We start from the raw sequence: 13,166 nt of genomic DNA, 5'->3' as shown, positions 1-13,166 counted from the left end.
GCGCCCTATAACTTTTAACAATATTCGGCCTTAGCCAAATCCTTGCTTCTCCGGGGCTCAAATCCAGAATCTCGTGAACGATGGCCATGCCGCCTAGACTTCACGACTACCGAATTCTGCTGTCAATTAGTTTCTAGTATTCAGATAGAAACCACCTATCTTTAATGTTTATACACGGTGTTGTTATAATATTAATAATAATAATAATAATAATAATAATAATAATAATAATAATAATAATAATAATAATAATAATAATAATAAGTTGTAGTAACAGTAGTATCATTGATAATAATTACACTGTCTATGAAAGATAGTTGAAGAGAGTACTTGAAACTACATAAAATATAGCTCCATTTGGCTCTTCCTGGCTCGACTCGACTCGAAACTCGACCTGAATTCGAGTCGAGTTGAAGGAAATGTTTCGAGGCGAGTTCTCGAGTCGAGCTTAAATATGTCTGTTTCAAGTCGAGTCGAGTTTCAAAGAAAACTCGCTCGAAGTCGCTCGTGGCCATCCCTACAACCTTCTTATTCGATGGGAAAGGCGGTTTTCAGGATGGTGTTGAATAGAGCACTGAAGCTTCAACCAACACTCTTTCAACACTGACCTGACAAGTGAAGATCAATGCAGTGTGAATATTACAGCGGAGTAGCTGATCGAGATTTGGGGATGGGGAGAGGGCCTTCATCAAGCAGTTAATTGAAAACGGTTGAATACGATGATGATATATTTATTCATTGCTTGGACCCCTCAATATTTTCTTCAAGTCGGCGCCTATGTGTACCACAACAAAATAAAGATTTCATGCTTATCAAGCATACCGTACCTAACACATGACCAAAACAGTGTTTTATACACTTTCCATAAATTCCATGTCAAAATAACTCCATACGTTGAGTAACTTTGACCTTACGCAGCAAATTCATAAGATGTCAAAGTAGCCCCACCCCCGGGGCTACTTTGACCGGTATTTCTTAATTTCTTCCCGCCAAAACTTACTTGTAGAAACTTAGGTTTAGTAGTGGATGTGATAGCCTAGATACCTATTGTTATGATGAGAATAGTATCATTCATTGGTTGCAGAAAGTGTCCCGTGTACACATCTAAACTAGTCCAAAACCTGTCAAAGTAGCCCCGTTTTACGGTGCATATATAACGGGTTATAAATAAGTGAAAGAGCAAAATCGTGTAAAGCCGTATCATTTTACTTGTTCCGTATTGCCGTTATATCTATAATACCTACTGAAATACTACAAGCGATAAAAATTTTTCCTCCCTAAATGACTCACAACATTGTTTTGCTAAAGATATTATTCATATGTTAGAAATGAATGTAGTAACTATGTGAGATTCCCATAAATAAGCACTGACGAAACTCTAGTCATCTCTGCTATACCAGCATAACTATCGTTTAGCATATCCAGTAAAGGATAGGTATTTTCTTAATATTTGACCTACTTTTTGATAAGAACATATTTATTTTCACGTTGAGAAAGTTCTGCAATTTCCATTGGCTGTTGTGCATATTAACTGAAAATCCAACGAAATCTTATTTCATATTAGTGTTGTTAATGAATATTTTTACACGTTTTAAATGTATTTCAAACTTGTTTGTTTATTGATTTTTACTTAATGAAAATATTGAATTTGTAATAGGTAATCATAGTTATTCATCAGAAATATTGAATTGCACTATTTCCGTTAAATATTGACCGTGGGGAATTAAATAGATTGAGAAATAGTATGATGACAATGTAAACATATCTGATATAAAAAGTGAATGTTATGTTTAGTATATTATGGCCGGAGGTTGATCAAACAGTAAATGTTTACTTTGGAGATAGATATCATAACGATGTTGTAAGAAATAATTTACTACAAGAGAAACTAATTGGTAAGAGTATATAAAATGAATATAATTGAGTTTACGCACAAAAAGTTAATTGATGTAACAAGATATTGTACCGTTATGATGACTGGATATTAACTGTGATCATATGGTAGTATTAGTAACAACATTGAAACATTTAAATCATAATTTCGATTACCATTGAGTATTTTTTGCAATTAGATACGAAAGGAGCGTTAAGTTTTACTCCCTACATTGGCCATAGTCCATATTTCGTTCTTTTACACATTGATCGCCATGTGTATCACAGGTGACACACATTGCGTGTCCGCCTACGCTTCGTGTATCATTTCTGATACACAACGAACGTTCTTTTATCGCTACGTGTATACGATCTGATTGATACACAGGCTGGTATATTTAACACATCTTACCTGTAGTCAGGGTGCTGGAAAATCATATTGCAGCAGAAATTTTGGAGTCAGTTGAATACTTTCCTTTAAGCAGGTATTCCACCTACGCTTGGTGTATTATTTCTGATATACATCAATTTGGCACTGACAGTAAAATTAAAAAAAAAAATTGACAGTCAATGTGTTAATAGTACAATTACATGGTCTGTCAAAATTAATAAAATACTCATAATATTGAGGTATCACAACAAACAACTGACAATTCCACCTATATGTCCCTTTTCATTCAATAAGTGAATCTTCATATATAATTCATAGACAAATAATACAATTAACAAATGCATATTTCACTTCAATCATTATATATATATATTCAAATGCACTTACCTTTCTTTTGGATTTTGCCATCCTTTTATCCCGAACATTCTCAGCCTCTCCAGGGAATTTTTTGCCCCATACTACAATTCCAATTCTACCATAGTTGAATACAAGCACAAGCAATGGTAGAAAGTATTGTAGTACCATCAGTGCCACTGTGTACTGTTTCCTTTGCTCTGGCGAGCTCCAATGTTCTTGGCACACGTAATGTTCACACTGTTTAAACCAAGCGTCATCTGGGAGATCTAACTTTGACACAACGGCAATGGGCAACGACGCAAAAATTGCCAATAACCACACTGTCACCACAATCATAGTTGCTTGTAATTGACTCATCCTTGGTCTCAAGGGATACACTATTCCAATGTATCTTCCAATGCTAATTGCAACTAAAGTATATACACTCACGAACACAGACACTGCTTGCGAAAAGGTCACAATGTGACATAATTCCGGTCCAAATGGCCAATAACCGAGAACTAGATTTGATAAAAATGAAAATGGTATACAAAGACATGCCATGAGTATGTCACCTACTGACAAGTTTACGATGAAGAAGTTTGTGACTGTCCTCATTCGAGAGGTTGAGCATACTGTATAACACACTAGCCCATTTCCTGTGATTGCAATGAGCATTATAGCGCAATACATGATGGAAACAATAACCTTAAAATAACCGGGAATATTGGGCGTTACATTGCAATTGACGAAAGATGTTGATGATGTGGATACATTAGAGTATAAATATGAACTTACTAGATCTGATGATAAGTTAGAAAGTACGAGATTTGAAGTAAATCGATCAGATTCTTTCTGCATTTTTGACAAATACTGGTGAAGTTTACATTACAAAATAAAATGAAGATGGCTATGTTGTCATTAGTCCTAGAAAATCTTTCACATCTTTCGAAAGTGGAGGAATTGTATTCCGAAGAAAACCAATAGCGTTATAAGACCAATAAATAATATTCTTGTTGAGGACGACAAACATTTGGCCGTTACGTTTTATAGGAAAACAAACGTAAAGATATTATACTTTTTTGTACAATCCTATTAGAAAAGGTAATACAATCATCAGTTCTGGCTGTGCTTTTAATCTCTACTTTAAATATAGTTATAAAAATTACCCTATTTATAATGCTAATTGCGATACATTTTCTTGTTCAAGGTCTTTTGCAGAACTAATTTTCCAGTTTGAAAGGAGATACTATTCTATTGCCAAAGATTATATAAAAATGGACTATCTTCAAATAACAGGTGCTTAACACATGTGTGTTGACCTCAAAGTTACAAATTATACACAGTACTCTTTGTTAAGTATATGACGGAAGGTCAGTTCTCAGTAGGTTTAATCGTTCTATTCTAACAATATATGCATTCATAAAACAATGTTTCTTCCGTATTAAAGTGCAAAGTAAACCTAACTTATTTCAAACCCACACAATATGTCAAATTGTCTGTTTCCTTTGATCTTCATAGCACAAGAAAAAGAACTGAAAACCTCTATTCATACTTTGTGAATTTACTACTTCGTCACTGTCACAACAAATGGATATTGCGTAGTATTTCCAGCTAAACAGCTCCAAATAGATTAACTGTAAGAATGTGATTATTATTTACTCAATTATAGGCTTGTTTAATTAATGTATGCTTATGAATTCATTATTATGTGTTCGTCGACCTATAAGTACTAGTCTAAATATGTTATTATCATTATGAGGGAATTGCATAAACTGATAAAGTCCTCATTATTTGACAGCGTAGCACACGTATTTGTTCTTCAATATTTTAATTAACTATTTTTTAAAGAATAATTTCCGCATACCATTTTGTGTAGGCACGTAATCTTGATTGGTCTAACTCATGAATCACTAGATGTCCAAATACATCTGTAAAAATAAAAGAAAAGGAATCAATAATTACTACGTTTAAAAAAAATAAGTAAGGATACAAATATATAAACATTATACAATTCAAATATATAACAGTTGCTATTACTCAATGGAGGCAAACTTCTGGTGATAGGGATTTCAGGTTCAATCCCAGACCATGTGAGTTTCTAGCAGACAACATTATGCCCTTGAGTTTCCTCAGGATTCTTCCGTTTTCACCCCACATTAAACACTATCATTCCACAGACTCTTCCATAATCATTTACTATAACTAATGATCAGTCTCCTTCAGTCTAAAGGGCATAAAAACCTGACATAAAACTGATAAACTTCATTTATATATTATATATATAATTGACATGTTTATCACACTCATTATAAGGTCTCACTTTTGATTAAATTTGTAACACAATAGTTCAGTTTGAAAGCTTACAGAACAAAATACAGATGGCGTAAGAAAAAACCTCAGACATTTATATAATGACAATTATAATCATGCTTGTTCAAACCGAACACAAATTATATTACAACAATTCTTGTAATTCCCATGGTATCCATTTAGATTGAACTCATACTTCTTGAAAATCAAACTTGAAATACTTGAAGTAAAACATTTCGGATCTTATTTGAGGTCTGCTTTTCCTTACGCTATAAGTATCATTCCAGAAAAATTCAATGGAAATATGAGAATGATTGAATTCATGCATAAACGAAAGTATGAGTACAGTGTTACACAAAGTGATTAATTCAAACAAAAGCTTATATCAATACATGTGTTTACCATACATAACGTTTTAATTTGTTGATTTCCAGTTCTGTATTTAACACAAATTGAAGCATTTCAGCGAAGAGCATATTTTGGAATGCGCTTAGTTTCCAGTGAAATGGTACTGTATGGAACATATACTGGACTGACATATACAAACTAGCCACTCACAAGGTACGATATTGATAAATCACTGATAATGTGTTTACATAATGTTTTGTTTTACCTCTGTAATCCATTAACATGCTACAGACTTTCTCCGTATCTCTCAAATTCCATAAAATGTGCCACAGAGAGTTATTCGGTACGATGCTTCAATTAAAAGCGTAGTATATTATTCTTCCATCACCTTGGACATTTATGTTATGTGGGATTTAGACTTTTGAAAAAAAAATCGTAGTTGAATTTAGAAGAACAATCCGTAAGTAGATTCATTGATTTGGTTTAACATCCTTTTTTAAAACTAAATCGTGGTTATGTGTTATATTTAAATGAGGACCTCTTAAAAGAAGAAATACATAGTATTACAAACTTCGCAGAAGATAAAACGGATATGAAGGGGACTAAATACAAAAATGATAAAATAGTGTTAACATTCAGCACCTGACTCAAACTTCCAGCGATGAAAATCAAGAAGAAAAAATAAAACCGACAGCAATGAAGTGAATGAATTAGCAAGAAAGGCGTACCCGTTTGAATGGTTGACAGGGGAAGAAAGAAATATCGAGTGAAATTTGTGAAATGATTGAAACTAGCGAATAACAGGGCTATGAAAATACGCATGACAAGTAAGTTGCGAGGCCATACGTAAACTGCTTATTATCAAAGTTTATTTTTTAAAACATAAGTTAGCTTCATGTTTCTCGCTGAACATATAAAAATGTTTTTCATTTCACAACAAAATATTTCGTAAAATATCTTGACAATCCTGGTTTATAAACTATATAGGGACATGTTTATATCCGGAAAGAATACATTGGACAAACAGAACGATATTAGAATTTAAGAATAAAAAGACATACGTAGGACATTAAACACGATGAACAGACACTGGTCTCAGCAGTACTCTTTTACGAAAGCATAATCAATTAATAACAGTATCCAAATTCAAGTATAAATTCGAGCGCTTATCGAACAATTTCGTGGCTGAGGTCTCCTACACTGTGAACAGGGAACTCAGCCTAAACGATGAGGTGGTAGTATCTCACAAGGTAAGGTACTAAAAATGAACGTTGAAGTACAAGTCAACCAATCTATATACTGTGGCTCTGTATAGTTCCTTATCAGTAGTGCCATTATTGTACTCTCCAGAGAGCGTATTATCTTCAGATTAAAAAAAAATAGAAGTCTTGTTATTGGATTTTGAATTTTGAGTTTACCGGCCTTTTCTGTCATAAAACTATGTGACATGGGGACCTATTGCTTAATATGGATTCCGAACTATACATGAGCTCCAGCAAGGAACGAAACTGGTTCTTCCGCACCAAACGTAGACAAAAGTATGTTAACCATGATATTGTTAGTGTCGTAAATTTAACTATATAAATTTAGGTTGCTTAAATACTCAGTGATACCGTCCTAAACAAATTATGCCACAAAAACAAATTGTGTCTCAAATGGATATTTTCTTTGTTTCCAATTTTTTTCTATTTTTATTTTTTCAGCTTTTTTCTTTTCTCTTTTTCTTTACATGTCCGGAAATCCAAGATGTATAAAGTGTCTGCTATATACGTTCATGTGTCATTTTATCAACTGTAATAAATCAAGGTGCCCATGTTGCGGTTTATAAGAGGGGGCAAGTATAAGCGACATTTCAAATGTAGTCTCAAATTTTGCGGTAAATATTTTTAAAAAATCATTTGAATTTTTGACCTCCCAAAGTACAACTTCCTCTAGAGGGGGGAGGCAAGCGCCCCACCTTTGCCCTTCCCATGATGGACGCCCTTGCTAATAAACGGTCATGTGCCATGAGAATAAAAAAGATATCTGCGTGAATATAAGATATCGTATATATATATATATATATATATATATATATATATATATATATATATATATATATAGCTTTTCTGTTCGATAACAATTATTATTGTAATCATAGTTTCTAACATAATACAGATTAGGATTATGAATTAGATTCTGAGCTTTCGGCATTTATGACTATATCAACCCACCACTTATGACGAATAACATGATCGCACTGCGCTCGGCGATCACATTGCCAGGAGAACTGGGAAGGAAGCAAGCGTCCTGGGACCATTATGTGAGATACCATCCCGGTATTTGCATGGTGTGAATGAGGAAAATACAGGAAAATATTGCTCCGCGTGGATGGCCTTAAAATCTTTTAAAATTTTTCAGCCAAGTGTCCCCACCGAGAATCGAACTCAGGACCACTCGCACAAAAGGCGAGAGCGTTAGCGAGTAGCTAGGCGAGGCCACTCTAGCATAATAACTGTATATCAATCAGAGAGAAGCTAAACACTAAATTCATACTTTCCTGAGTACGAGTCAACTATAGTATTTTTAAAAAGGTGAAATCCATCCAAACACAAAATAATGGGAAACAATAGTAGGTCTACTTGTAAAGTTCTCTCAAACACACATTTCTGCTATGTGTCCCTTTGTGGTTGTTAATATAAATAAAAAAATTCTGTTAAGGAACTAAAGTGCTTTTCAAATGATAAGTTACATGGTCTTGACTGAGTTGTTTGCTTTCTCCAATCGCATTTATGCAGTGTTATCACTTTGTATTAGGCGTGCAAAAGTTGCAAAGAGTAGACACGCTACTTACAAATATTCAACTTTTGTGAACTTCTTAAAGAAAAAATAAACAGTACTATAACTTCTAGAACCTTATTAAACTAAACGAAACTTGTATTGTGTTAATAAAAGATAAATATTATTTATACTTATAGAGATTTATACAGATGTTGACCCTACAAGGCTCTTACATAGTAATTCGTTAAATATATACTGCGCAACTCACATATAATTTAGGAGGGTCTCGAAGAAATAATCATTGAGATAACTCTGAAGACAGATTCATGGATCATTATATAGTTCACGTGCCCATAGGGTTTCAAACTGTGGGTTGATCCATTCCGGGACAAACATTTGACGATAGGCTTTGCATCTGATTTTACTATAGGTGACTTAAGAATCAAAGAATATATACCTGTTATCAGACAGATTTAAAAACAAATCAACATCGTATTGCAGCTTAGATTATAGGGCTAGATTTCTAAACATTAAACAATTAGTTTTATTGCTATTGGTATTTTTTGTAACTCACAGAACTGTGATTTTCATTTCTACAGCATAAGTGCATGCGATACGTACTTTTTTCAAAAATTTCGCAACTGTATGATTATCATCATGTAATAGCTCATTTTAATTTTGGTGTATTCCACCCAAAAGGAGTTCAGAATCGTACCGGTACTTACTGGGATAGAAAAAAATAAAATTTTGTTCCCACTAAAAATAAACACATTTTCTAAGAATGTCTTGTTTCTAAAGGATTTTCAACTGCAAAGAACAAAAGAAGCTCCATGAATATACACGGAAAGTACAGAAACAATTCTGCTGGCAAGATCAGTCATTGTCACCTCAACTGAATTTTTAAATCGATACTTTTCCTGAGGTTTGTGATTGCAATGGTTGCAAACTGGCATATTTAGTTATTTATTTAATTTAGTAAACAATGTAACATATATTCATTATTCAAGAGACGGAAGGATAAGTTCCGGGATTTTATCGGTCTTGATGAACAAAAATTCATCCAGGACAAGACGCAGAATTCCTGGATAATCTCGCCCAAACCAGTCAATTGGGAACCTTATATTACCCTTCACATATTGTACAATTTCTAAAGTGGGAAGGAATTGTTCTAATATACTACAAGCACTTGTACATCAAAAATATGTTATATTTTTTTAAAAAAATTACTCATTTGTCAAAAAAATATTTTAACATTAATTACACGTGCTTTTTAAATTCAAACCATGTCTATTCCACTGTGCGCTTAACAACTTTGAAAGATTAATGTCAACAAAGAAGTGTTGAAAGGAGATATTCAGATTGTTTTCTCAGAAGTAATGTATCTGACAAGAACATGTTTGTTTAATGGCTGTGATTAATCATGACAAATTTGACAAACCATTTTGTCACTAACAGCTGCCACAGATATCAATATACATAAAGAGAGGAAGCTAAACCGTTGGAGAGTTTTATGAGAAGATTCCAACATCTATGCTTACATTATTACTTATTTAATACATCGTGTTTAATGGTTTTATGAATCCATTTAATGAAAATTATATATCCATTGCAACTTTCAAATATCTGTTATGAGATCCCGCGTGCATTCATAGAGGGTAGTACTTGGCAAAATCATAATGAAAAGTCATTTTACACTGTACGTTTTAACGAAGGTTGAATGCATACATTGGTGATGTAATGCTGAAAAGAAGATTCCTTTTTGTTCTTTCAAGAGTCATCATTTGACTACACGGTTCCACTCAGAAGTCAGCACTCTATATGTTGCAAATGAACATTTTTGAGCTGCACAAAATACTACTGCAACTTTAATTTCCTCTTGTATAGAATGATTTTAAGTCTAAATAACCCTTGTCAGTTGTAAATTACGGTAGAGATTGGACATTGGTTGCAATGTATAATTCATGCTGTTAGACGTACACTTCCGGTACTTCTGCCACATGCTACAATTTGGATACTGCGAGTAAACTCTTGATAAATGGTGCAATTAGTTGTTTATCCTTTTCGTTTGTGGGAAGTCCACTGCGTTGCTTTTAGTACACAGAACAAGTTTTCTGGATTTTGTCAGATTTTTAACCTCCGTGTCTTGTAATATGAGCAATTGATCTGGATGCAATGCATTGCAATATGCTACAATCATTCGATTACAACCCCCACTATGTGTTATCATCAATGTTTAAGGGTTAGTGTCATTCTGGTTCATCTCAACTAGAAAAAGATGCTCATCTCCCACACTGACATATGAATAATTCTTTGATGAATAAAGTTAAGTAAAAAGATTATTATCGATTTTGTGTGTTTTTGACTTTTAATTCTCAAATGACATATCATATGAACACTTTCCCATTTGAAAAATTGATGTGAGATTCAAGGTGGTGGATTTCAAGATGGCCACCATATATGACTCCGTAGGTGGAGTGCCACCATCATGTATTGTAATAATCCTTTATATCTAGAGTACACCGTTGAATATTTATACTGATTAAATTAAAGATAGTACCATAAAAAATAGTCTCCGGTATTAAGTTTTTTTTTCAAGTTATGGCATATACTGATGACGTAAATTTAATAGGGGATGATAGGAGAATAATAGAAAGAAATGTAGAGGTCTTATTAAACGCTTACAAGGACATGGGTCTAGAAGTAAATGCTGAGAAAACTAAATACATGGAAGTTCGTCGGGATCGTAATACGGCAAATTATGGATGCGTTAAAATATCGAATAATACTTTTGATAAGGTGGATACTTTCAAATATCTAGGACTAATATTTGCAGACGAAAACCATATTCACGAAGACATTAAATGACGACTAAAAGCAGGGAATTCGTGTTATTATTCAGTTCGAAACCTCTTGTCGCGAATTCTGTCGAGGAATTTTAAGTTTAAAAGATATATAAAATGATAATCATGCCTGTTGTTCTTTATGGTTGCGGAACATGGTCGCTTACTCGGAAGAACATAAATTGAAAGTATTTGAGAACAAGATCCTGAGACGAATATTCAGACTCAAAAGAAATGGGAATGGGGAATGGTAGAAACTTCATAACGAGGAACTGCATAATTTATACGGTTTAGCCAACATTGTTAGGGTCATCAAATCTAGGAGGCTCAGATGAGCAGTTCATGTAGCCAGGATGAAAGAAAGGAGGAACGCTTTCAAAATCTTAACTGGAAGACCAACTGAAAAACCACCATTAGAAAGACCTAGGAGCAGATGGGGGGACAATATTAAGATGGATGTCGCAGAAATAGGAATACAAAGTAGAACCTGGATCCAATTGGCTAAACATAAAAGTCAGTGGAGAGCTTTTGCGAATGCAGCGTTGAACCTCCGGGTTCCATAGACCATAGAGTTAGAGTTAAGTTACTATGTATTGTCTAATATTTCTGATGTCACGATTTCTGCACTTAAGAGAGAGCCGGAGTGGGTGCAACTAGCATGAATTCAAAGCATCGATTTAGCGTGGGGTACAAACACTTTTGCTATATATAGTGTGGTCTTTAAATATATATATATATATTGCAGTGGTCCTTATATTTAGACTTTCAAGTTTATGTTAGTCTCGCCCTTAAATTGGTTCCATACCAGATCAAAATAGGCCATGAGGAAAAGTAGCTTAATTGAATAATATTAAATGGTGTCTCAAGCTACCTCAAGTTTTAAATGCATTTACAGCATGAGGCAAAAATACATTGCAAGTATGGAATGGCTAGAAAGAGTAACACCATTTATTGGATAGGGAGGGGTATTGTAGGTAGAACCGCATCAATTAGTGTATAGTATATCAACGCGGCAGCCCCGATTTCATTGATTCTTATTAAAGGCTGCTCAGCGTTTCCACATTTATTAATTTTTAATTAATAGTATATAAATAATTTACGTGGATTATATTTTATTATGTTTCACAATGAAATCTTATCTTTAAAAATAACGAAAAGGCTACCACAATCATTACAAAGAAGCTACAGTAACTTTTCCCATTATTATATTTAATTAAACAATAGAGTAGGTTACTTGGATACCTTTTGTCTTCATTTCTAATCGGAAATTATCAACGATACAAAACTACCTTATATTTTGAATGACTTAAAAGCAAGTTTGCATATTGCTAAACAACGAGTCTTAAATTTGGAATAAAAAACAGCACACTTCAAACTAATAAGTCAATATTAAGTTTTGCACATGATCCGAAGCGGCAAAATTAATTTCGATTTCCTGATTTGACTGCAAAGGACCCTCTACGATCACGACAATATCAAGTTACTCAGGATTTAACAGTTAGATCTTTTAGTGACTTCATCCTATATGAAAATGGAGTAAGAGAAAGAAGAGATAAAATTCAGAACATTGATGGCCCCTACCAGCACAGACCAAAAAATTTAGATCCTTCCAGAACCAAAGAATTGTTGTTGTCTTTGACGTCCGCATCGGTTTGATATCCTGGACGAATGGGGAGAACAAAAAAAAAAGTTATCTTCCGGTCTCAAAACAACAATCTGGCTATTAATAAATCACAATACATAGCAATAAAATATTCAGAGGCTCAGACTCAGACCACCTTCAGTGTTACCTAGTTAGCCCATAAATTAGAAGAGCAAAACCTTTCTCAAATTTTGGAAAGTGTATAATTTGGCATCTTCGATGAAGCAGAAAAATAATATAGAATTTGGATTAAAATATATAGCATCCTATAATCTTTAACTTGTAAAATGAAAGTTTGTACCACATTTCAATCACTTTTTGTGAATTGGTATGGATCACGTCGTCATTTCCAGCGACAAAGACAGAAATTCTTGTGAAAACTGGAACGTCGCTAGAAACCTAGATGTAATATTTTTTTCTCATTTTTAAAAATGCTAAATTTGAAGAACAGATTTTAATAAATACAATGCAAAGTTTGAAACTTTAATAAATGTTGGATAAGAGACGTCTCCGAGGGTCATTCTGGCGGAGAGGGAAAATCTGCAATTTTAATTTTATCTTGCCTATCGATAAATGATAACAATGTATGGAATTTCAAAGACTTGTTTGGGGTTTAAATAACTTTGTATAAAGATTACGAATGGACACTTCCCTTCATCTATTT

General features: G+C 33.6%; 1 pseudogene; it reads right to left on the bottom strand.

Moving 5' to 3' along the window:
• Nucleotides 1-551: 551 nt before the first annotated feature.
• LOC145679072 (RYamide receptor pseudogene) lies at nt 552-3,460 on the bottom strand (annotated as a pseudogene).
• Nucleotides 3,461-13,166: the final 9,706 nt, after the last annotated feature.

The sequence above is a fragment of the Thermobia domestica genome, chromosome 1 (genome assembly GCF_964235325.1).
Source record: "Thermobia domestica chromosome 1, izTheDome1.hap1.1, whole genome shotgun sequence".
NCBI lineage: Eukaryota > Metazoa > Arthropoda > Insecta > Zygentoma > Lepismatidae > Thermobia > Thermobia domestica.
The sequence above is the reverse complement of the archived record's forward strand: the minus strand, read 5'-3'. Positions and strand labels throughout refer to the sequence as shown.